The sequence below is a fragment of the Pelophylax lessonae genome (assembly GCF_965119305.1).
Source record: "Pelophylax lessonae genome assembly, chromosome: 1".
NCBI lineage: Eukaryota > Metazoa > Chordata > Amphibia > Anura > Ranidae > Pelophylax > Pelophylax lessonae.
Window position 1 is genome coordinate 355,752,210 of NC_138768.1, and position 26,854 is coordinate 355,779,063.

Consider the following 26,854-nt stretch of genomic DNA (forward strand, 5'->3'; position numbering starts at 1 on the left):
ACTAACCACGGGAAAGATTTACGTCATTTTTTTTTTTACTAGTAATGGCAGCGATCTGAGATTTTTTTGTGGGACTGCAACATTGTGGAGGGCAGATCGGACCCCTAACTGACATTTTTTTGCACTTTTTGGGGGACCAGTGACATTACTACAGTAATCAGTGCTAAAAATATGCACTGTTACTGTAATAATGACACTGGCAGGGAAGGGGTTAACCCTGTGGGTGATCAAGGGGTTAAATGTGAGCCTAGGGGAGTGATTCTAACTGTTGGGGGGGCGTGGCTTCTGAAATGACCATAGAGACATGTGATCCTATATAGAAGGATCACATGGGCTCTATGCTCATTCCAGGGAGAAGAACGGTTGGCTGTGTTTACAACAGCTGCCCGTCCTTCTCTCTCAGCGGAGAGCGATCGCGGGTGTCAGGCGGCAATCGGAGCCGCCTGACCCCTGTATCGGCTTCCCCGCTGACAATCGGGGATGGGAGCCCCCTACCTGCCACCAAGCGAGCAACGTACCCATGCGTTTTATTTTGCCTGTACGAGCCACCCTGCCGCCGTATATATATATACTGTAGTAAGCGGTCAGCAAGTGGTTAAAGTATAACTAAAGCCAAGATTTTTTATTTTAGCTTTGGATAGAGTGAAGAGGGATTAAAATGTCTGTCAGGTTTTAAGGGCCATCTGTGTCCCCTGTTATGGAGATTCCCCCTCTCTGTTTGTGGTGTTACAGTTATTATCAAAAGTGAAAAGAAAAAGAAAACCCAAACTTTGGCTCATCACCAGAACAGTAATAGAGGGAAAATCTTCCAATGGGGACACTAGTTTTGATGACCCTGGTGACAACCAGGGATTCCCTCACTTTGGGAAGATTTCCTCTCACTTCCGGTTTTGGCTATGGGACCAGAAATAACCACTTCAATACTGGGCACTTTCATCCCCTCCCCTGCCCAGGCCAATTTTTAGCTTTCAGCGCTGTCACACATTGAATGACAATAACGCGGTCATGCAACACTGTACACATATCAATTTTTTTCACACAAATAGAATTTTATTTTGGTGGTTTTTAATCACCACTGGGTTTTTTTCTATTTTTTTTTGCTAAATAAATGAAAAAAGACTGAGAATGTTGAAAAAACACTTTTTTTATTTAATAATTTCCGTTATAAAATTTTTCAAATAAATAATCTTTCTTCATAAATTTAGGCCAAACTGCATTCTGATACATTTCTTTGGTGAAAATAACCCAAATCAGTGTTTATTTTTTAGTCTGTTGGAAAGTTATGGTATAGATAATCAGAAAATCGATCAATCCTGATGTACTGATGGCCTATCTTATTTCTTGAGGCCCGAAAATGCCATGACAGTACAAATATCCCCAAAATGACCCCATTTTTGAAAGTAGACAGTCAAAGGTATTTAGTAACAGGAATGTCAAGTTTTTTGAAGTTGTAATTTTTTGTCACAATTTTTTGGAAAATTAAGAAATTAAAAAAAATATTTTTTTCACTTTTTTTTTTACATACTGTCCCCAGTGCAGTACAGTGGCATCATATAACTGGTCCAGCACTGATCAGGGACACTGACTGATGACAGTATGTAAAAACACTAAACAAAACAAAAAAAAATAATCATTTTATTTAATTGTTACATTTTTTTTTTAAATATTTTTTTTAACACATTCTGACCAGAGCAATACATTGTTGTCATAGTAATATTGTACTACTCTGCGGAAGTAATCAGGACTTTTTATTTTTTTTACACATTATGATTTCTTATACCAGTGAATTTCATTGTTATAAATAACAATTTTTACTGAATGAAATTGAATCATTTAATGTGTATTGTTGTGATTAGCTGTGATTGGACAGGGCTAATCACATGTGACAGATGGGCTGTCATTGGCCCCCTCTTTACCATGTGATCACTTTGACCAATCACAGCTAGCAAAACAATTATACACAATGAATGGCATGAAAGGAAGTTATTCATTGTTTACAATTATCGTGTGATCTGCTGTGATTGGTCATAGCATTCACATAGTACTGGCAGTGGGCCGGTACACTGATCAGTCTACAAGACACAGCCCGCGAGAGATTGCGCCACAGCACGGCCTGTGGGGCACATTCAAGGCACTTTCTGGGAGGACTTCATATGGCATCAACCCGATACACGATGAAAGTCCCGCCTGACCGTCATTTGACTATAGGCCCGGCGGGAACTGGTTACTGCAAATCTCCCAAATAGGATAGAGATGGCAAATAAAAAAAAAATGTCAAGAGTTATATCTCTCCCTTTTTGTATCCAAAATGAAAAAAGAAATGCCTTTAGTTCTACTTTAAGATTATACAAATAGGACAGCTGCAGTATCATTTAACACCAGTAAACAGGAAACAGCCAGTACTGCGGTACCTTGGATCACAGTACACTGATGCTGACATCAGCACAGTCTTCAATTAAAGTTAACAAGGACTCTGCTGATGTTGGTGCTCACTATGCACATCTGCAAATACAGGTCAGGACCAAATGCTTTCAAGTATTTTAAAGTAGTCAGTTTTGGGAAGACCCACTATGTTTTTTTCCCATTTACACTACGTGCTTAAAAAAAAAGATTTTAAAATATATCTCACCTTTTTAAAATGTTTCAGGACAAGGTGTCATGGCTGACTGCAAGGTTTTTTGAGTGAGTCAGAGTGAGCCTGTCCTGAGTCTGTCCTTATTACCATGCAATGATAAATGCTCAACCCCTACATATTTAAGCTTTTGTTAACCACTTGCCGTCTGCTTACGTTGACACTACTGCGGCAAAGTGGTCTGTTATCGTCTGACGACGTAGACTTACGTCGCCAGACACTCCCCTTTCTCGGCGGCGCGCGTGCGCCGCCGGAGGCTCGCTCCCGCTGTATTCAGTCACAGCGGGAGTCGGGCCAGGGGAGGAGCAGCGGCGATCACCGCTGCTCTTCCCCGATCGTCGGGGATTTAGTGTGGAGATCCGCCTGCTTGTGTAAACACAAGCGGGCGGATCTCCTAAGTGACAGGCAGGGTCAGATTGCAGGGTTCAGCATAGCTGAACCCAGGATCTGTCCCTGTGTCACACAGTCACCTCCCCCCACACACGTCAGTAAGCACCAGGCATACATTAACCCCTCCCTCTCCAATAAAATTAACCCCTTCCCTGCCAGTGTCATTTTTACAGTAACAGTGCATATATATAGCACTGATTACTACAGTAATGTCACTGGTACCCCCAAAAGTGTCAAAAATGTCAGTCAAGGGTCCGATCTGTCCGCCGCAATGTCGCAGTCCCGCAAAAAAAATCGCAGATCGCCGCCATTACTCGTTAAAAAAAAAACACCAAAAATGACATAAATCTTTCCCTTAGTTAGTAAACGCAATAACTTTTGCGCAAAACAATCAAAATACACTTATTGTGATTTTTTTTTACGAAACATAGGTAGCAGAAAACAAATTGGCCAAAAATTAAAAAAAATGTTGATTTTTACATTTTTTTGGGGGGGAATTTCATATAAAAAATGTGAAAAATATTGTTGTTTTTTCAAAATTTATGCTCTTTTTTTGTTTATAGCGCAAAAAGTAAAAATCGCACAGGTGATCAAATACCACCAAAAGAAAGCTCTGTTTATGGGAAAAAAAGGACGTAAATTTCGTTTGGGTATGGTGTCGCACGACCGCGCAATTGTCAGTTAAATTCACACAGCACCGAATCGCAAAAAGTGGCTCAGACGTAAGACAGCAAAATCCTCTAGTGGTAAAGTGGTTAAGACAGACAGTAAATCTAGTTAATATTGATAATGAAGATCTGCCAACACAGTACAGGAAGTTTGAATTATGGCAAACACAGCTGCCCAGTCCCCAAAGAACTACCTAGGATTTTCTTCCTTGCTAAATAAAGCAAAAGGTAAAATGCAATTTTTAAATATTTTTTAAACCCATGCTATATGAATGGTGACATATGTAGCATATATAAAGTCAGTGTTGTCCAATTTGATTGCAAAATTGGAAATACACTTTATAATTTTTGGGAGGTAAACAAATCAATCCACAAATTGAAGTCAGGAATCCATGCAACTCATGAATCCCAATTGCCTGGTTACCTGAAATGCACTATTCTTTGTAGATCAGATGGAAAAAAAAATCAGCTGATTCTCCTTACTTTATTAAGTGGACCTTAACCACTTAAGCCCCGGAGGATTTTCCTGCTAAACGACCAGGGGGTATTTTGCGATTCGGCACTGCGTGACTTTAACAGACAATTGCGCGGTCATGCGATGCTGTATCTAAACGAATTTGGCGTCCTTTTTTTCCCACAAACAGAGCTTTCTTTTGGTGGTATTTGATCACCCGTGCGATTTTTACTTTTTGCGCTATAAACAAAAAAAGAGCGTACATTTTGCAAAAATAACAATATTTTTCACATTTTTTTATATGAAATTCCCCAAAACAAAAATGTAAAAATCAAAATTTTTTAAAATTTTCGGCCAATTTGTTTTATGCTATCTATGTTTGGTAAAAAAAATCGCAAAAAGCGTATTTTGATTGGTTTGCGTAAAAGTTATCGCGTTTACTAACAAAGGGAAAGATTTCTGTCATTTTTGGTGTTTTTTTTTTTAACGTGTAATGGCGGCGATCTGCGATTTTTTTTGCGGTACTGCGACATTGGGGCGGACAGATCGGACCCTTGACTGACATTTTTGACACTTTTGGGGTTACCAGTGACATTTCTACAGTAATCAGTGCTATATATATGCACTGTTACTGTAAAAATACACTGGTAGTGAAGGGGTTAACTTTATTTGGGAGGGAGGGGCTGTGTGTGTCCCTAGGGGCGTGCTTTCTACTGTGATTGGCTGTGGCTTGAGCTGTAAGGACACTGATCAACGGATCTACATAGTAGATCCATGTGATCAGTGTTTTTACAGCGAGGAGAATGACAGGTGGCTTGTTTACACAAGCTGCCTGACATTCTCCCTCTCCCCCGCCGATCGCCGAGTGACCGGCGGACATCGGGTCCGCTGGTCACACGCGCGGGGGGGTCCGTGACCGCGCGGGAGCGGGAGCGCGCCTCCGCGGGCGCGCGCTCGCTCCCCAGAGCCTCACAGGCGAGCGACGTAGACCTACGTCACTCTGCCTGTGAGGGGCTGATTGCCGCAGTAAATATACTGTGAGCAGTCGGCAAGCGGTTAATCTGACTTTTGTGGTGGTCTTTGGATAAAGGTAAAGATGGCTTAAGGCTAGTCATACACATATTTTTTCCCCTGCAGCTATTGTATTCTGACAGGCACCACTTGTGCCTTCCAGAATACCCAAACAGGGACTGCATCTGATCTTAGATGTAGTAAAGTTGTCCTGCTGAATATAGGCAAAGAAATTTATATGGCTGTCACTGTGTGGTAAATAATGTGCCGATTTTTCCAACCTATACTGTACTTGCTTTTTAAGTTAGCTTGCGGTTTCAGATGATGTTGAGATTGGTTCTCTGTGAAGGCCATACCATTTGTTGTGTGATTCCTTGTTCTTCTTTTTGCTGCAGATAGTTTTTTATGATTTTATTCATCTGTTTGGAGTCATTGCAATGCTACAGATAAAAATTGGAATTGACAGATTTTGCTCTGATGGCATTGCATAAGTACAGTATATACAGTGCCTTGCGAAAGTATTCGGCCCCCTTGAACTTTGCGACCTTTTGCTACATTTCAGGCTTCAAACATAAAGATATAAAACTGTAATTTTTTGTGAAGAATCAACAAGTGGGACACAATTTCAGTTTTGCACATTGAGAGACTGAAATTTTTGCCCATTCCTCCTTGCAAAACAGCTCGAGCTCAGTGAGGTTGGATGGAGAGCATTTGTGAACAGCATTTGTCAGTTCTTTCCACAGATTCTCGATTGGATTCAGGTCTGGACTTTGACTTGGCCATTCTAACACCTGGATATGTTTATTTGTGAACCATTCCATTGTAGATTTTGCTTTATGTTTTGTATCATTGTCTTGTTGGAAGACAAATCTCAGTCCCAGTCTCAGGTCTTTTGCAGACTCCATCAGGTTTTCTTCCAGAATGGTACTGTATTTGGCTCCATCCATCTTCCCATCAATTTTAACCATCTTCCCTGTCCCTGCTGAAGAAAAGCAGGCCCAAACCATGATGCTGCCACCACCATGTTTGACAGTGGGGATGGTGTGTTCAGGGTGATGAGCTGTGTTGCTTCTGCGCCAAACATAACGTTTTGCATTGTTGCCAAAAAGTTTGATTTTGACTTTATCTGACCAGAGCACCTTCTTCCACATGTTTGGTGTGTCTCCCAGGTGGCTTGTGGCAAACTTTAAACAACACTTTTTATGGATATCTTTAAGAATTGGCTTTCTTTTTGCCACTCTTCCATAAAGGCCAGATTTGTGCAGTATACCCCATATGGAAGAAAATTGTATTTCCAATATATTTAGGGAAAAAATATTTTGAAATATATTGAATATGGCCAAAATTGTAGCATTTCAAATATATTTCCAATATATTTGGGAAAAATAAAAAATGTTTTTTTTTTAAATATATTTTTAATATATTTTTCTTCCATGTGGGACGACTGATTGTTATCCTATGGACATAGTCTCCCACCTCAGGTGTAGATCTCTGCAGTTCATCCAGAGTGATCATGGGCCTCTTGGCTGCATCGCTGATCAGTCTTCTCCTTGTATGAGCTGAAAGTTTAGAGGGACGGCCAGGTCTTCGTAGATTTGCAGTGGTCTGATACTCCTTCCATTTCAATATTATCGCTTGCACAGTGTTCCTTGGGATGTTTAAAGCTTGGGAAATCTTTTTTTTATCCAAATCCGGCTTTAAACTTCTCCACAACAGTATCTCGGACCTGCCTGGTGTGTTCCTTGTTCTTCATGATGCTCTCTGCGCTTTAAACGGACCTCTGAGACTATCACAGTGCAGGTGCATTTATACCGAGACTTGATTACACACAGGTGGATTCTATTTATCATCATTAGTCATTTAGGTCAACATTGGATCATTCAGAGATCCTCACTGAACTTCTGGAGAGAGTTTGCTGCACTAAAAGTAAAGGGGCTGAATAATTTTGCTTGTTGTTGATTCTTCACAAAAAATTACAGTTTTATATCTTTATGTTTGAAGCCTGAAATGTGGCAAAAGGTCGCAAAGTTCAATGGGGGCTGAATACTTTTGCAAGGCACTGTACATTTTTGACCAACTCCATTATCATAAATGCAGCCATGCTTCATGTTGACTGTTTTGGGCATCCAAAGAAGAGAAGTGAGTGCCACAAATGTGGGTAAGTTGGGAGGGGGCTTAAAACTTGAGCCTACCCACTGCATACATGATAATATATACCACAGGCCTTGTACCCACAAAATTCACAAGTGAGACACATTTACAAACCTCAGCACAATCTCCAATTTCCAAGTATAGCACCAGTACATTTGTGGAGAAGAGGAATATAAAAGGTAGTAAAAGTAACCTATTAGAATAATTCATACTGGAGCAACTAGTATGCCATTCATATAATGGACTAAGTATTGAGCAATATGAATGTGCATAAAGCCACATAGAAAATACTGTCCCATCATACAACAATATGAGCTGTAATGTCACCCACAGTAGAACGCATTTCCACACTCAGCAAAAAAATAGTGACCATGCCAGGCTGCTTGGAAAAAGTGGGTTACTATGCCTGTTTTCAATACACCCTGCCATCACACCACAATGCTGTCTTCCCTACAGCCCAGGAGCCACTGTCGCCTATCAGGTCCAGCTGCAATACTGCTGTACTCCAGTCTGGCCATACACTGAAACTGCATAGCACCATGTGCCATTCAAAGTTCCTGCCAACCTTGTTCCTAGACACAGGAACAAGGTTGACTCAGATGTACTCTCCAGTAGCAGAATAATATAGCGCACTGCATTAAAAAAAAAAAAAAAAAAAAAAAAATCAGGCCCATAACAGATGAACACAGGACATCACAAATAACTGGGAAAAGGAAGCTATATAAAATATTTTTTTTTTTTTCACTTGAGTTTTTCCAGATGAAAAGTCGGGTTTTATAGTCATAACAGTAATATTAATGATGTTTCACAGAAGATATCTCTGTGGCTGAAAGAAAACCAGGTACACAAGAGACTAGAAAAACAAACGAAGTTGGAACATATTGGATCCATAAGAGATGGCCAAGGGAAGTTGGTCACAAGTGACAGGGAGAAGGCAACAGTATTAAATAAATTCTTCTCCCCTGTTTATAAGAAGGAAAAGCAGGGGTATAATAAACAATACCCTAATGCTAACAACAGAATATTGAATGTACCCTCATGGCAGACCAGTGTTAAAAAAAGACTAGAAGAACTTAATGTGAAAAAATCACCGGGACCAGATGGCTTACACCTATGAGTTCTGAAAGAACTTAGCCATGTTAAAGCTATTCACAATTTTTAGGTAAAGCTTACTGACTAGAATAGTACAAGCTGACTGGCAAATAGAAAACATGGTACCAATTGTATAAAAAAGCCTCAGATATACTGTATATCTGGAAACTACAGACCAGTCAGCCTAACAGGAATAGTATATTACCTGTTGAAAGGTATGATAAAGGACCTTATCCAAGAATTTGCTTATAAAACAATATTATTGGTAGTAACAAACATGAATTTAGGAAAGACTGTTCTTGCTAGACCAACCTTTTAACATTATATGAAGTGGTAAGTTGTAATTCGGTTAGACGAAGGCTTGTAGATGTAGTTTATCTAGATTTCACTAAGGCAATTGCTATAGTACCCCATAAAAGCTTAATTCATGAGTTCTTTTGGCATTAATAATAATGTATGTACTAAATGTCAGATTAGGTTTAAAGTCTATTTCCATGTTTTCTATCACTTTAAATAGTTTGTTTGGACTAAGCTGGTCCAGAAAAAATATTTCCTTCACTAAGTGCTGCAACAGCTCTAAGCACTGTGTGTACTGCATGTAACTTCAGCTATATACAGTACACAGGGCTAGGTTCCGGCTGTGAGACAGAGACTTCCCATGTCACACCCAAAAAGCACATCTTCCATCGCTGTAGACTGGAAAAAAAAGTATGTATACCAATTTCTTCTTTACATGAAAAAAGGAAGGAAATAGCCCTGGGACTTTAAATGAGGTGGGCACAATTGGCCTGCGATAATTTTATTGAAGGTAAAAAATCATCATCATCAATTACATAGTATGCAAGATCAGTCAATAGAGAAGTACATAATAGTATACATATATGTATATAACTATAAGAGTTACATGATGGTATATATGCATCTTAGAACTCAATGCATTTCGTGAGACACAGCTCACTTCTTCAGGAAAGATGCGTCTATGTATGTCTATAAAGATAATACAACATGGTATCAGTAGGAAAATATACCATTTTAGCATTATGTATATTTTCATACTGATACCATGTTGTATTATCTTTATAGACATATATAGATGCATCTACTCCTGAAGAAGAGAGCTGTGTCTCACAAAATGCATTGAGTTCTAAGATGCATAAATACCATCATGTATCTCCTATTGTTATATACATATATGTATACTATTATGTACTTCTCTATTGACTGATCTTGCATACTATGTATTTGATGATGATGATTTTTTACCTTCAATAAAATTATCGTTGGCCAATTGTGCCCACCTCATTTAAAGTCCCAGGGCTATTTCCTCCTTTTTTTCATGTATATTAGGGATGGAGGTGTGGCACTGGCATTATCAGACCCTGTTTCCTTGTTAGATTTCTTCTTTACAGGACTAGATAGGTTAGTCTTAGATCGTGGATGCCTGTAGATTTAGAGATTTTAGTGTTAGGGTGGACTTCTACTTTAACCTAAAGTCTCTAAAGAAGCCATGTGGCCATACTATAAAGTTGGCTCAATTTTACACTGCATTGGTGATGTCAGCAGGGAGTTCAGGTAAATTAAAAAAACGTTTAGATGTGTTTCTTAGCGAACACAATGTACAGGGATATTGAAAATGGTAGCGAAACACACACAAGTTGAACTGGATGAACTGGTATCTTTATTCAACTTTACAACTATGTACCATGTACCAAAGGGCACTTCTCACTGAATGTAGATATTACCTCTTGTGCATATTAAAACATTATCTACACTTAGGCTTTATTCACTTACAATATCAGGAGTTTGAGGAAACATCAATATCCCAGCTCATCTAAATTCAACACAGACAGAAAGTAATTGGCAGGGGCATACACTTTGACCACAGACTTGCTTTACAAGACCTAGTGTCTGGGGCTACAAATCTCTAAAAGCCTGCAAGAATAAGCCTGACTCTAAGATGTTTATAAAATGGGCAGGGGTGTTACTTACCATTTATACACTGGATAAATGTTCTATTTCGACTCCAAATAACACAGTTCTGTTTGTATTTGGAATTGAGAAGTTGATGGTGCAGAAGGGAAATATTGTCTCTGTATATTAACTCATGTTAACCCTGTGTTAGGGGACATATGGAATGTTAATGAATCCCAATGGAAAATGTTATCAACTTCACAAAACTGGCATACAGGGAGGTGGTTATTTATCCTAAACATATTGGTGTTTATTTACTAAAGATAAATAGGCTGTTCCTTTTGCAAGGTAATTTTCCTTAAAAAAAAACGAAAGTTGAAAGGTTTTAAAAGAGGTGCATGGAAGCCAGCCAGCCCCCAGTCTGATGTACTCACCCTCCAGTCTGCCACCAACCAAGTCATGGATGGCGTTGGGTTGGGGGAGGTTTGGGCTGCTCCCTCCCACCTGTCTCCCATCCATCCATTAGCAGCTATGTGTTTCCATTGTGGAGACACTCAAATTAGAAAGTGTTAGGACTGCAGATAAAACAGGGTGCCGTGTATTGGCCCTGCAGCTTACACATGCATTTGCAAATGCGTGTCAACTAAACCCTTGTTCTTTATTTATATCATGAGACAGGTCTACTTGGTTGGTGGCAGACTGGAGGGTGAATACAACAGACTGGGGGCTCTCTGGCTTCCATGCACCTCTTTTAATCCTCTTCAACTTTCGTTTTTTCTGATACATGGGATGGAGACGCTGGGCATTACCTGCTGGCGTCTCACTTAAAGTCCCACATAGCCTACATTATTTAGGTAATTTTCCTTTAACCAAGTGAATATGATAAAAATTCACTTTGCCAAGAAAACAATTTTTTTTATATTTTTATTTGCAATTTATTGGATGGTGGAAAGATAGCAGAGCTTCACTTTAATCACTATAGTAAGTGAATGGCCTTTTTCTGCCTTTATTGAATCAACACAATAAAATTCAGTGCCATATTGCATCAACCATGCATTGGAAACTTGGTTGGTCAGAGCTATACTTGAGTTTAGGAAATTTGACAAAGATAAAAGATACTGTGTGTAAAGAAAGGGTACCGGGTACTTAGAAGAACCTGAGGAGATATTATTAACATTTACAGAACCATCAGGTTTAGCCCCCAGGGAATATAAAAACTTAGTAAAATCACCCCTGTGGTGTATCACATCATGACCAGAACTACAAGTCTGTTTAGTTTTGCATCCTGTAATTCACTTCACACAGATTGTGCATCTACGGAGACAACCATTCTTGTGCTCCTTTGACATTTATGCATGTGGCAAGACAACATTTTGATAGGGCTTTATCCACATTTTGCCATATCAGAATTGTTGGGTAGGGACTAGCAAATAAATTAGCACATGACAAAACCCAAAACTTTTTTTCATTACCTAAACAGGCTTGTTCAATATAGGGAGATTTGTTCAATATATTATTCATTATTGCCTGGATTCTAAATAGTGTGGCTCAATGCACATTAGACCAATTTGCTTAAAGTTTATCTCTAGGCTTGCCTGTTATCCACTGGAACCTTTGAGCATCTCCTCTGGCATTGCCCTCGTGTTAACTGTTTCTGGGAACAAGTGATACAGTTCTTACATGACCAGATGGGCTTCCCGGTTTCATTGGATCCTCTGCAATTTCTCTTGGTTCTGCTTCCAGACTTGGAGTTGGATAAGGGTTCGCTGAAATTTATACATGAAACGTTATTTAATGCTAGGAAAGTCTTGGCAAGGAGCTGGATGCAGTCCTCGTCCCCTAAGATCGCCTGGGGAAGGAGCATGCATGCTCCGAGCGCGAGCACCCCCCTGCCACTATTGGATGTAAGCCTGGATACTGAACGCTGCCAGAAACACAGGAAGTGTCAGACTCCACCGGCTTAGCCAGGACCTCGGCCGCCACAGTGTATTTCCCTAACATCCCTGCAGTGTTGCAGTTGAACCATCACCATTTTGCTGATCAACTATTTCTTCTGTGTGAGTTACTACATTGTTTTTATGTAATAAATAACCTTTTAATCTACACTGAGGTGGCGCTGCTTTTCTTCTCCTACCCCTTCTCGTCCCCTACTTTGGCTGCTTGGATTGCTGAGGTGAATGCCTCTTTGTCGTATAAGAGGCTCATTTATATTAACAGAGGGTGCCCTACTAAATATAATAAGATCTGGGATCGGTGGCTGCAGTCACCTCGGACATGCTGTTCTTGATGACTTCACTCACTCATTTAACACTATGCTAGAGCCTTCCAAAAACAAAACAAAAGAAGACAGACAGGGAAACATTTTTTCCTTATTTTTTTGCAGCGCCCAGGGGCTGTTTTATCTACTTTTTTCTCAGGGGCACTTCACATTTTTTATTTATTTTTTGATGCACGGTTGTTATTTATGACTCTTTGCATGCTTATGTACCCCATACTGTTTGGGTGGGACCGCATAGAATGTTGGGGGACCTTCTTTGATTTTACTTTTCTTTTCTTTTTTTTTGCTTTTCTTTTCTGTTTTGTTTGTTGCTCGTTTTGCTCCCCTCCTTTTTTTTATTATTGGCATTGAACTGTATTTGCTGTTGTACAAATGCTCATGGCCTGTGTCATACTCTTTATAAGTACTTGTTGTATTTTGCACAGTTTAATAAACGTTGTTTCTGATTAAAAAAAAAAAAAAGTTTAGACAACTGTCAAGTTTTTGTTGTTGTCGGTGTCCCTATTGGGGAGATTCAGCCCTCTCTTTGCCTGGCTGATCATTGTCACAAGAAAAAAAATGAGAGAAGATCCACAATTTTGGTTATTCCTAGAACAAGAGGTAAGGCCAAATCAGCAAATGGCAACACTTGTTTGGAGGACAACTAAGAGAGGAATTCCCATCTCTTTAGGAGATTTTCTGTAACTTACTGTTGCATCCACGGAACAGGAAGTGAAGAGAAAATTCCCCAATGATGGAAACTGGCAGGGGTATAAATAATTTCCAATGCTATTCAAAACTAAAAAAATATGTTTTAGCTGTACATACACTTTATTAGCTAAATTATTAATATAATTATTTTAAATTGCTATATGTGGTGTACACAAACACAGTGAGAATGATCTACATGAACAGAAACAATTGAAAGTTAAGGTGGCAAAAAACCTTAAAGTACCAAATGTAACTAGATGTTATTTTCTATTTTCTAACCTTATCTAGAAACACGAGAGCTGGAATCTCAGTATATCAGTATATTCAATGGACTCCACCCCCATTTATTATAGCTAGTTTTTTCAATAATTCAATAAAAGGCTTGCAGGAACCACGTCCTGCTAATGGTGGAATTTTAAGGCACTCATATGGGACAGTCGATATATTAAAAAAATAATTTATTAAACATCAATAAAAAAACAGAGTAGACTCCATAATGGCTAAAAATAACACACAATTAGCATGCATAGATGAACGGTGAGGTTGGTGGCATAACCATATAACCTCTATATATGGTTTCACACAAGAAGTGTTGGTTTGGTGTAGTGGTCAGCGCGTTTCACTTTGTGCTTCCTCAAGACCAGCCACACACATACCACATATATCAAGAGGCTTAATACGGTCACATACGTCTGGGGGGCGAACACAGGGGACAGATAGCAGTAAGGGGCTCAAGTGAGGCGCCCTATCTCTTTAATAGCTTTTATTAACAAGGATGGATGTATGGTGTAGCTTTGTGGAGATTATTTCATCACCAGAGGGGATGCATATATGGGGATAGCATAAACTTCCTCTATCCTGTCTTCCAAGTGTTCCAAGAAGATGCCTTTCCCTTGAGTTGTAAATAGGATCTATGTCCATAACAAGTATGCCCCCATACAAATTTCCTTGTGTGTGCTTTCCTTAGCGCATCTGCCCAGTTAATAGCCCAAGTGCTGCTGCCTGAGGTTTTTTTTTGCATTCATATATTTTTATTTTGTACTTTGGGAAAGTTTACCATTAATATACTTGTTGCTTAATATTCAGAGCTTTACTGTTCATTTAAAAAAAACATGCCTTTGAAGCGTCTTTGTATACTATGCATATAAAGCAATAATATGATCTTGTTTTATAGCACCTTTATTACCAGGAACTTTTCCAGTTAGCAAAGCACATCTTGCTTTATTACCATATTCATGAGTTTGAATAATGTGAGAAAATCATTTAAGGTTAATTGTTCTATGTCTGGACTTTAAAAGTTAGCCCATAGTATCATAAAACTGCAATCTGCAACAATGAATCGTTTATTCTATACAGCCTCATACTATGTGATTGGTTACAAACTCATTGGACTATAAAATAGGCAGCAGATTTTTCATTCCAGTATAAGATTGTGATTTGTGGTGAATTATGCATTTTGTGTAGACAGCTTTAGAGATAGCAAAATAATGTCTTCTGATCCATATAGTTGATATGATCGGCATAGTAGAAGCAAGAATTAGAGGACCACGGTATAAAAGATCTGATTGTGTTCTCTCTTACCCACTGAAAAGTCATAAATTTGCACTCCTGGGAGACCTGAAAATGTGTGCTTTCACTGTCAGAAAGATCCCTTTGGATATTTTGATCATGTTTGCATATCCAATTGCCAATGCTAGCATTGTACCACTCTGCCTAGGTCTTTATAATAGTATGGCAAGAGCTTTTACTGCAAAAAAAAAAATGAATTCTCCCACATTACACAATCAGGGAAGTTGTTGAATATACTGAAATATAGATACAAATATAACAACAAGAGAAGGGCGCACCAACCTTGTGCATTACCACTAAAAGGTGCGCCCTTCTCTGGTAATGTACGAGGTTGGTGTGCCCTTCTCTTGTTGTTGTTTTTCAGTGCATTTGGATACCCTTGGTCCTGAGGGGGCAGTAAGACCTTAGGTGCCATGTACAAAGACCAATAAGACCACTCAACTTCTCGCATATCCCTTGAGCGCAGGAGAGACACTGTTACAGATACAAATATCCCTTTAAACATTTGCCTATTGGGCACTTTCACCCCCTTCCTGCCCAATTTCCAGCTTTCAGTGCTTTTGCACTTTGAATGACAATTGCGCGGTCAAGCAACACTGTACCCAAATTAAATTTTTATCATTTTATTTTACACAAATAGAGCTTTCTTTTGGAGGTATTTAATTACTGCTGAGTTTCTTTTATTTTTTATAAAAAAAAAGACTGAAAATTTTGAAAAAAAAAAAGTTTTTCTTAGTTTCTGTCAGGAAATTTTGTAAATAAGTAATTTTTCTCCTTCACTGATGTGTGCTGATGAGGCGGCACTAATGGACACTGATGAGATGGAACTTATGGACACTGGTGAGGCCGCACTGAATGGCACTGATGAGGGGGCACTAATATGCCGCATTGATGGGCACTGATAGGTGGCACTAATATGCAGCACTGGTGAGCACTGATAGGCGACACTGATGAGCACTGATAGGTGGTGCTGGTGGGCACTGATAGGTGGCGCTGGTGGGCACTGATAATTGGTACTGGTGGGCACTGATAGGCGTCACTGAAGGACAATGATGAGCAGGCACTGATGGGCACTGATAGGCGGCACTGAAGTACAATGATGAGCAGGCACTGAGTGGCATTACTACTGGACACTGATTGGTGTCACTGATGTGAACTGATTGGTGTCACTGATGGGCACTGCTAGGGCTTTACTGTAATCAGGGCACTAAAGATCAGTGCCCTGATTACCTGTACTGGTCTCTCCTGTGAGGAGATGCCGATGATAGGCTCTCCTTGCCACAAACTCTGTCAGTGTGAGGCGAGCCGATAAACGGCCATTCCGCATTTACATGTGACCAACTGTAATTGGACACAGCTGATCACAAAGGTAAAGAGCTCTTTACCAAGATTGGGTCATGCTATGTCCTAGGAATATGGCACGGCCATGATCGCCGCGCTGTGCTCCCCAGCGGGTGCGCAAGAGTGGCCGTTTTGGGGTGACATCATATGACGTCGTCCCAGAATGAGAGCTGCACTGCTAAATGCCCCACCCACTGGCTATGTAAAGCAATCATACAACCTATCTTGATTCTAAACACACGACCTGTGAACAGTAGTGTTTTTTGACCTAGTACATTTGCTTAGCAGACTTGCAGTTCTGGTCATTATGTGATACATCACAGGGGTGATTTCACTAGTGTACTTAGTTCGGGGTGAAAAGGCTTTAGAATGTATCCAAACCACAACCTTTTTTGTGGACAGAAGGGGTAGATACAGAACAGAAGGATTAATAAAGATACAAAAAAAAACATCGCATAGTGACTGAGTGAGCATGAACAGCATGTAATACAGCATTTATTGATAGTTTTTTTTATGATGTGGGTTTAAAGACACTTTATTCTTCGCGCCGGTTCACACTACCGCGACGCTACTTCCCGGGGCGACCTCCGAGATCGCGGTGCGAGCAGCACGCTGCGACCTCGGAGCGGCCGCCACGGACTTCATAACATTGAAGTCTATGGCGGTCGCCTCCTGGTCGCCCCAAAGAAGCTCGGGACCCTTTTTCTAAGTCAGAGCGACTTGTGTCGCTCCTATTAGAACGGGTCCGCAGCTTCCCTATGGGAGGCGACCTGCGGCGACCTGTGAGAGCTTTCTTTTTTTTTTTTTTAATTCTTTATTTAGAGGTATGCAATGAAAGACAAAAAACACAGGGATCACAAACAGTACAATATAACACCTTAATGAAATAGAGCTTTCTTTTGGTGGTGTTTGACCACTGGGTTTTTTTATTTTTTGTGCTATACGAAACTAAAAAAGCATGACAATTTTGAAAAAAAAAACAACAACAATTTTTAGTTTCTGCTATGAAACAAATCCAATAAAAAAAAATCAAATTTCCTCATAACTTTAGGCCAATATATATTGCTACATTTTTTTTGGTAAAAAATCCCAATAAGCGTATATGGATTGGTTTGCGTTTATGTTATAACATCTACAAACTGTGGTATACTGTATATATAGGAATTTATTGGACAATCTGACACTAACTGACACTCTTGAAACTTTGTGGGAAGCAATGACACTAATACAGTGATCAGTGCTAAAAATATACACTGTCAATGTACTAATGAAAATGGCTGGGAAGTGGGTTAACATCTAGGGCGATCAAGGGTTAAATGTGTACCTAACAATGCTTGGTGCATTCACTGTGCACTGTTTTTACTAAGGGATGTGCTGGTTTTTATTCCCTGCTTTGCAGGAAAACAAAAACTGTCACATCCTCGCTGACAGAACAAAGTTCTGTATTGTGTACTTTCACAGAGGTCTGTCCTGTCATCCTCTTCGCCAATCAGTGGGTGCCAGCGGTCAATTGCTGGCCAGCACCTGCTGATTGGCTTGTGCTCTGACTTATCACAGCACAGCCTGTACAGCTGCCACATGCGCCCCCTATGCGAAAGTGCTGGATCACGTACTAGATGCGTGATCCAGAGCAGGAGAGCTGCCCTGCTGCCATACTCCTACGTAAGGTGGTCGGCAAGCGGTTAATCAAGTATTTTTTTTCCCTTTATATATTCTCTTTATTTTATGATAACAAATATCTATAAAATAGCTATCCATTTATCACAGCTCAGATAGCCTAAATGAAAAATATCTAAATTGATTACATTTTTTTTTTTCTTAAACCAAGTCACGAAAATGAGTCTGTACAGCATTTAGCTGACTGAATAGCAGTTAACTCCTGCCTAATCTATCAACACATATTTGTTCACTGTAACAACAGATTGTGTAAAGAGCACAACTGATGGGTTTGAAATGTGTCTGCTCTTGTTTGTCTTGCCCCGAACCATTGACCATTTCGTTTGTGAATACATCATAGATTATACTTTTGTGTTACACACTGTAAGAGACAGATAAGAAAGTCATCACCACTACAAAACCAACAAAATTCATCACGGGCTCCATTCTGCCTAATGTTGGCTTTCACTAAATACTTTCGTTTGGTTTGCATACTGTGCAAAGTGTACAACATATTGTTCGGTAACCCCATAGCACTCGGGTAGTGGCTGCTCTTTCCACTATTGCAGTCAAATTTGAAAAAAACCCTACTCTATGTTATGTGTTCCCATTCATACAGCATGTTTAACCAGTTCTGGACTGGAAGAATTTGCCCCCTTAACCACTTAAGCCCCAGAAGATTTTACCCCCTTCCTGACCAGGGGGTATTTTGGGATTCGGCACTGCGTGACTTTAACGGACAATTGCGCAGTCGTGCGACGCTGTACCTAAACAAATTTGACGTCCTATTTTTCCCACAAACAGAGCTTTCTTTTGGTGGTATTTGATCACCTGTGCGATTTTTTGATCATGCGCTATAATCAAAAAAAGAGCGACAATTTTGCAAAAATAACAATATTTTTCACATTTTTTATATGAAATTCCCCCCCCCCCCAAAAAAAATGTAAAAATCTAAATTTTATAAAATTTTTGTCCAATTTGTTTTCTGCTACCTATGTTTGGTAAAAAAAAATCACAATAAGCGTATTTTGATTGGTTTGCGCAAAAGTTATTGCGTTTACTAACTAAGGGAAAGATTGTTGTAATTTTTTTTGTTTTTTTTTAACGAGTAATGGCAGCGATCTGCGATTTTTTTGCTGGACTGCGACATTGCGGCAGACAGATTGGACCCTTGACAGACATTTTTGACACTTTTGGGGGTACCAGTGACATCACTACATTAATCAGTGCTATATATATGCACTGTTACTGTAAAAATGACACTGGCAGGGAAGGGGTTAACTTTATTGGAGAGGGAGGGGTTAAGTGTGTCCCTAGGGGCATGCTTCTAACTGTCCAGGGATGTGGCTGTGTGTGTAAAAGCACAGATCAACGGTCCTACATAGCAGGACCGTTAGATCAGTGCTTTTACGCAGGGGCGAATGACAGGCGGCTTTGTTTACACTAGCCGCCTGCCTTTCTCCCTTCACAGCGGAAGATCGTGAGTGACTGGCGGTCACACGCACGGAGGTGTCCGTGAACGTGCCGAGGCGGGAGCGTGCCTCCGGCGGCGCGCGCCCGCCCGCTATTGACTCCCAGGCTAGTGACGTACCCATACGTCACTTTGCCTGGCCGGGGCTGACCGCCGCAGTATATGTACTTGCGGCGGTCGGCAACCGGTTAATGACCAGGCCATTTTTTGCGATTCGGATTTGCATTACTTTTAAAGGACAATTGCGCTGTCGTGCCATATATTTAGCATCGGGAATCACCACACCTCCACCAGGCCCTATTTTGCGATTCGGCACTGCGTGACTTTAACGGACAATTGCACGATCGTGGGACGCTGTACCGAAATAAAATTGATGTCCTTTTTTTCCCACAAATAGAGCTTTCTTTTGGTGGTATTTGATCACCTGTGCGATTTTTATTTTTTGCGCTATAAACAAAAAAAGAGCGACAATTTTGATTAAAATAATTCTGGAAAAAAACAATATTTTTCTCTTTCTGCTATATAACATTCCCCCCCCCCCCCCCCAAAATAATTTAAAAATCAAATTATTTTAACATTGTAGGCCAATTTGTTTTCTGCTATATATTTGTAGTAAAAAAAAATTGCAATAAGTGTATTTTGATTGGTTTGCCCAAAAGTTATCACGTCTACTAACCATGAGAAAGATTCATGGCATTTTTATTGTTTTTTTTTTTTTTTTTTACTATTTTTACTAGTAATGGCTGCGATCTGCGATTTTTAGTGGGGCTGCAACATTGCGGCGGACAGATCGGACCCCTAACTGACATTTTTTACAATTTTGGGGGGACCAGTGACATTACTACAGTAATCAGTGCTAAAAATATGCACTGTTACTGTAATAATGACACCGGCAGGGAAGGGGTTAACCCTGTGGGTGATCAAGGGGTTAAATGTGAGCCCAGGGGAGTGATTTCAACTGTATGGTGGCGGGGCTTATTGAATGACCACAGAGACCTGTTATCCTATATAGAAGGATCACAGGTGCTCTGTGATCATTCCAGAGAGAAGAACGGTCAACTGTGTTTACAACAGCTGACCCTTTCTTCTCTCTCAGCAGGGAATGATTGCGGGTGCCAGACAGGAATCGGAGCCGCCTACCCATGTATTGGAGTCCCCGCTGCCAAGTGGGGGCGGGAGCGCACCGCTGGCGGCATGCGCTTGCCCCCTAACTGCAGGCGCGTGACCAGCGTAGCCCTACGTTGGTTCGAGCAGGAGGGGCTGCCTGCTGTAGTATATCTGCGGCAGGCGGTCCAGAAGCAGTTAAAATAACAAAAAAATATCAATTTCTTATCTTTTAGATGTTTCTCAGGAGAGGGTGTCATGGCTGACCGCAAAGTTGTTTGAACAGTGTCAGAATGAGTCTGTCCTAAATCCGTCCTCATTAACATTCAATGAACAAGAAATCTCCAAACCTTTAACCCTTTGTTAGGACAGACCGTGTTAAAATCTAGTGACTGGCGAACAATCGGCCGCTCTGGTGTCGGAATACAAAAATTTTAATGCTTGCACGACAGATTCTTTTCGGCCGAAAGTGCGCTGTCGGCTGTCGGAAGCATCATACTAACAAGCCTACAATCGGCCGATCGGTCGTCAGCCGAATCTTTTCGGCCGACAATCTGCACGTGTGTACGGGCCTTTATAGTATACAGCTTCTCCAGAAGACCCAGCTACTATGGGGAACACCTCCCTAAACTGTCACCAGAGTACAAGTGGCGCAGCCCTTTGTCCTTGGACCTTGGATCCCTGCAGCCGTTCACTTGTGTTACCAGAACCTCTTTTGACTTTACTGAGAGAAATGCTGTTTATGAGGGTAATCATTTGCATTCTCAACTGTTTTACTAAAGTAGTGATTTCAAGCTAGACTCTCTGGTGTTATATACTTTTATAGAGACAATGCGGTGCAGCCATATATTACCCTAATTGAGCCACAGAGACATTGCTGTGAAAAGTTCATGCTTGTGCACCATTGAGAAGACAGTTTGGGGTTGATGTATTAAAACTGGAGAGTGCAAAATCTGGTGCAGCTGTGTATAGAAACCAATCAGCTTCCAGGTTTTTTGTCAAAGCTTAATTAAACAAGCTGAAGTTAGAAGCTGATTGGCTGTCATGCACAGTTGCACCAGATTTTTCACTCTTCGGTTTCAGTAAATTACCCCTATGTATCATTCTGCAGTGTGTGTATGATTTTTGTCATTTAGACCCTGTTATGCATTGTTTATTCTAATTTTGGAGTTTATTCTAAGATTGGACCCCTAACTGACATTTTTGACACTTTTGGGGGGACCAGTGACATTACTACAGTAATCAGTGCTAAAAATATGCACTGTTAGTGTAATAATGACACCGGCAGGGAAGGGGTTAACACTGTGGGTGATCAAGGGGTTAAATGTGAGCCTAGGGGAGTGATTCCAACTGTATGGTGGCGGGGCTTATGGAATGACCACAGAGACCTGTGATCCTACATAGAAGGATCACAGGTGCTCTGTGATCATTCCAGAGAGAAGAACGGTCAACTGTGTTTACAACAGCTGACCGTTCTTCTCTCTCAGCAGGGAATGATTGCGGGTGCCAGACAGGAATCGGAGCCACCTACCCGTGCATTGGAGTCCCCGCTGCCAAGTGGGGGCGGGAGCGCACCGCTGGCAGCATGCGCTTGCCCCCTAACTGCAGGCGCGCGACCAACGTAGCCCTACGTTGGTTCGCGCAGGAGGGGCTGCCTGCTGCAGTATATCTGCAGCAGGCGGTCCAGGAGCAGTTAAAATAACAAAAAAATATCCATTTCTTATCTTTTAGATGTTTCTCAGTAGAGGGTGTAAATTACCCCTATGTATCATTGTGCAGTGTGTGTATGATTTTTGCCATTTAGACCCTGTTATGCATTGTTTATTCTAATTTTGCACCTGTTTAAGAGTTTTAGAGTATTAGCCAAAGAACTGGGTAGCAAGGCATCACATCCCTTAAACTGAAGAATACATATGGAAATAGGGACTTTTAGGGTACCAAACAAAAATAATATACTACATCATAGTTTTAAACATTCTTAACACATTTTGTTGAATACATTAAAGCCTTAAAAACAGTTTTTTCAAAGTGAAAATCTTATACGGTTCAAGAATTTTGTACAGCGATAGTTGCTCAACATGTTTCGCCAGGAAATGGTTCCTTCAGGATACTTTTCTACTTTACTGTACAAGATGTTCACTGTAGACAAAAAGTATAGTATACGTTTAAAAACAATATGTAATGGGGCCAGAAGGCCCTGATATTAACAATTCTTACAACACATTCTCACATAGAATTCTTACAACAAATTATATTATATCAAAGATACAATAAATCATCTGAAAAACTGCTCTTACCCCGGAGCCACCGCTAGGTAAGTGTTCATCAGCAAAAGGATACCAAAAGGATATCAGTGAATCATAGAAGGACTATATCGCCAACATGACAATCTAAAATCTTTTGCAGATGCACACTTACCTGGCGGTGGCTCGGGTGTAAGAACAGTTTTTCAGATGATTCATTGTATCTTTGATGTAATATAATTTGTTTATGTAAGAATTGTGACCATCAGGGCCTTCTGGCCCCACTACATACTATTTTTAAATGTATACTTTTTGTCTACAATGAACATCTTGTACAGTAAAGTAGAAAAGTATCCAGAAGAAGCCATTTCCTGGCGAAACATGTTGAGCTGTACAAAATACTTGAACCGTATAAGATTTTCATTTTGAAAAAAACAGTTTTTAAGCCTTTAATGTATTTAAGGCTGAAATGGCATTTTTTTTTTAAAAGAAATTTTATTAATTTTCGAAAGGAAAACATTACAAAGATGAGAACAGGAATGGACAATGATTCGTTAGGAATCTTTAAAAATCTTATGTAGTATATTATCTTTGTTTGGCACCTTAAAAGTCCCCATTTCCTATTTCCATAAGTATTTTGCACCTGTTTAGTTAACCACGTGTTACAGTTACTGATCATTTGGCTGGTTACCTAATCTGTTAAAAATTGTACCTGAATCCATTTTTTTTTATTTGTTTTTGGAAATAGAGATGTGAGGGGTTAAAATTCTTGTAAATTTTTAATCTCTGGCTGTGGCCCAGCTAGAGAGATTTCTCCTTTCTATTTGTCCCAGTGACCATTTTCACTGGGTCTTAAAGTAAGGCAAAATATGAGTTACAGCTGTCTAAAACTGGCTAAAAAAATAAAACAAAAACAAAAAAATGAAAAAAAAAAAAAAAAAAACTAACAGATTTCTTTATTCACACACATGAGGTGGATGGAGGAATTCCCCCACCAAGACATTCAAATCTGGCAGCTCAAGTTTTCCAACTTCTGAACACTTTGTACAAGTTAACTCTTACTTCCTGTTGTGTCTCAAAAGAAATGACTCAAAAAGGAAACATGGAAAAAAAAATGACAGGGAAGTAACTATGAGTCTTTGTATGAATTATACAGATGAAATACCTAGTTTTTAAGGCTATACATAGATAAAAATGAAGCTTCTGTTGCCTATTTCTATTTTCCTAAATGCTAGTTGCCTGGCTGTCATGGTGGCCCTTTTGTTTTAATACTTTAAGTGACTGAACCAGAACAAACAGAACGATAAAAACGTCTCTTTTCTCTGACTTTTCATGATTGACATACTTGTTCCAGGTCAGTGACTCAGAAAAGAGTAACAGCACTCCACTGGAAACATACTTATAAATGAAGCATGACTGTCAAAATAGGGTGTATCACAATGCTAACCCCCACCCCCAAAGCAAATTATCTACACAGTTAGATGCAAACCAGGCTGTCTCACAGTTTGCAAAACCTATATAAAAGTTTTTGTTTACTTGAGACCCCTGTGCCTGTAATTCTGGGCAGCCAAATGAGACCGTTTTGCACAGGTCTGCAACAGAATTACAACTAGGGATTTTCACTGAGATGAGACCGTAGTTCACCCCAGACGGATGTACAATTAGAAAGAGGACTTGACAGGTTTTATTCTGCTTTAGAGTAGAGATAAACTCCTGGTTCAGTCCAAACGTGTGTAGACCAAATTTTGCTTGCTCAGAGGTTCTGCAATTGGATGAACAGTGGGTGTTCAGCCAAGCCACACCTCCAGATGCAATGGGAAGTGAAACATTTAGCAGCAGTATTACCACATTCTGGTTGAATGTAAATAAAGGGGCAGGAATGGTGTAAGCAAAAAAAAACAAAATGGCATAGGGCCCCTCCCCCCCAACTTTATACCAGACCCTTGGGGGCTGGTATGGATTTTAAGCGGGGACCCCATGCAAAAATTAAAAAAGAGCATGCCCCTCCTCCCCGTAATCCATACTAGACCCTTATCTGAGCATGAAGCCTGGCTGACCTGGAAAGGAGGGAGAAAAGCGTGTGGTCTCTCCTCCTGAACCATACCAAGCTACATGACCTCCCCTAGCAAAGCACCTTGTCCCCATGTTGATGAGGATAAGGACTTATTTCCCACAACATTGACCAAGGGGTTTGGGGATCTGCACGTGGTGAGCTTTTTAGAACATGAAAAGCATTAAGGGGCCTCCAGACATTGCCTCCAAAAATGTGAATGAGTAAGCGGTATATAGTACCATGCCCGATACTGACAACTGCTTGCAGTGACCGACAGCTCCTTAGCTGACAGAATGCAAACAAAGGGGCAGGGTCTTCCAGATTACATCACTGACTAAATATGGACATGACCATATTGGTCAATGACTTCACTTGGTATTACCCGCCCCTTTGTTTACATTCGACTGTCAGCTATGGAGCTGCCATTTGTGGCAAGTGATCTGATGTGTTTGTGTATAGGTGTGTTTTGGCTTTTGTTGGATTGCTGCTCATCATTCATTGTGATTGACAAATATCTGCATTGCTGGACAATGTGATTGATGACAGAATTAGAGAATTGTAGAACCTTTTGTTTACTTTTTAAGGTAAATATAGGGAGCACTCATTCACAAAGGAAGGTGGTATTTGGAGGCCCTATTATTTTTTAAGGGGTTTCCAGATTCCTATAAGCCCCCTACCTGCAAACCCCCGCATCCACTGGGCCAGGGTTGTAGGAAGGAGGCCCCTGTCCTTATCAACATGGGGCATTGACATAAGGAGTTTTGCCAGGAGAGGTCAAGGTATCCTCTCTATGTCCAGGGGATGTGACTTGGTATGGTTTAGATGTAGGGACACATGCTCACCCCTTCCTTTCATGACCTGCCAAATTGCATGCTTGGATAATGGTCTGATGTGGATTTAAAGTTGGGAACCATGATCTTCTTGTCAACCTATAGAATTTCAAGAAAGATTAACCCTACAACATTACTACTCCAATAAAAAATGAAAAACCATCCCCGATTCAGCTGATTCATTACTTATCCAATTGGACAAACCAGAATCCTCCCTTGTTGAAGAAATACTCTATAGTTACATAACTTATTGATGAGGGTAACTCCACTTTCATGGGGAAAATAGCAAATAAAGAAAAAACAATATAGCATATACAATTGCAACACAAATCATATTGTAATTGATTGTTATTAAAAGTTACCTTTCCTTTTCAATCTGCAGCTGTTGTAATTTTCTGAAATTGCAATGCAATATGGCTACCTGGAGCTGTTCTATACACAGAATGTGTACTGACCAACCCCAGAAACATCATTTCTTGCTTGTGTGATTGGTTCATAGCTTTTCCAAGAAGTCTGCCTAAGATACAAATCAAATTTCTAGCATCCCCTGCAACAAAAATGTCATTTTTGGGGAAATACTTCCAAAAGTAACACGTCTAAAGGGATGCAGGCCATGCAGATTTCCTCATTAGTGCCCTGCAGCTGCCCCAGCTGACAGATAATTATGAAACCACTCCCATATGACCCACTCAGCACAGAGGCACAGAGGAACAAACAATAATTTCTTCAGAAAAACAAAATGCAGAAATCTATAACAAAGTTTGTTAAAATCCTTGCAATGCACATAGATCACCCAGAGGAGAATGTTTTTTTCTCAACAAAAGTGGAGTTACGCTTTAAACCAGTTCAATACAAGGATAACTAAAATGTGACATTGCAGACATTAGTACTGAAGGAAAAATATTTCAATGACTTGTCCATCAAAAATGGGGTGCTCTATCAAACCTGACTAGAATTGAGAAAGAAGCAGTAAAAAGCCTGAAAAGAAACCAAAATAATTATATTCAAAAATGCTGAAAACGGTGGAGGAATAGTCATCCAAGACCAGAAAGAAGCAAGAAAGTGTCTGGAGGAACCTACACCTAAAACCTACAGAAAAGTGGACACAGACTTTTCCTGAATAATTTGTAGACTTCATAGAACAATCTTTCATAATCTTCCAATGAAAAATGAATAGTAGTTCATTCTGATAAAAAATAATAAACTCACTCACTTATAATATGTCACAGTTCATCAACTACCACCTACAGAGATTTGTTAAATACCTTACCACCTGCAGAGATTTGTTAAATACCTTACCACCTGCAGAG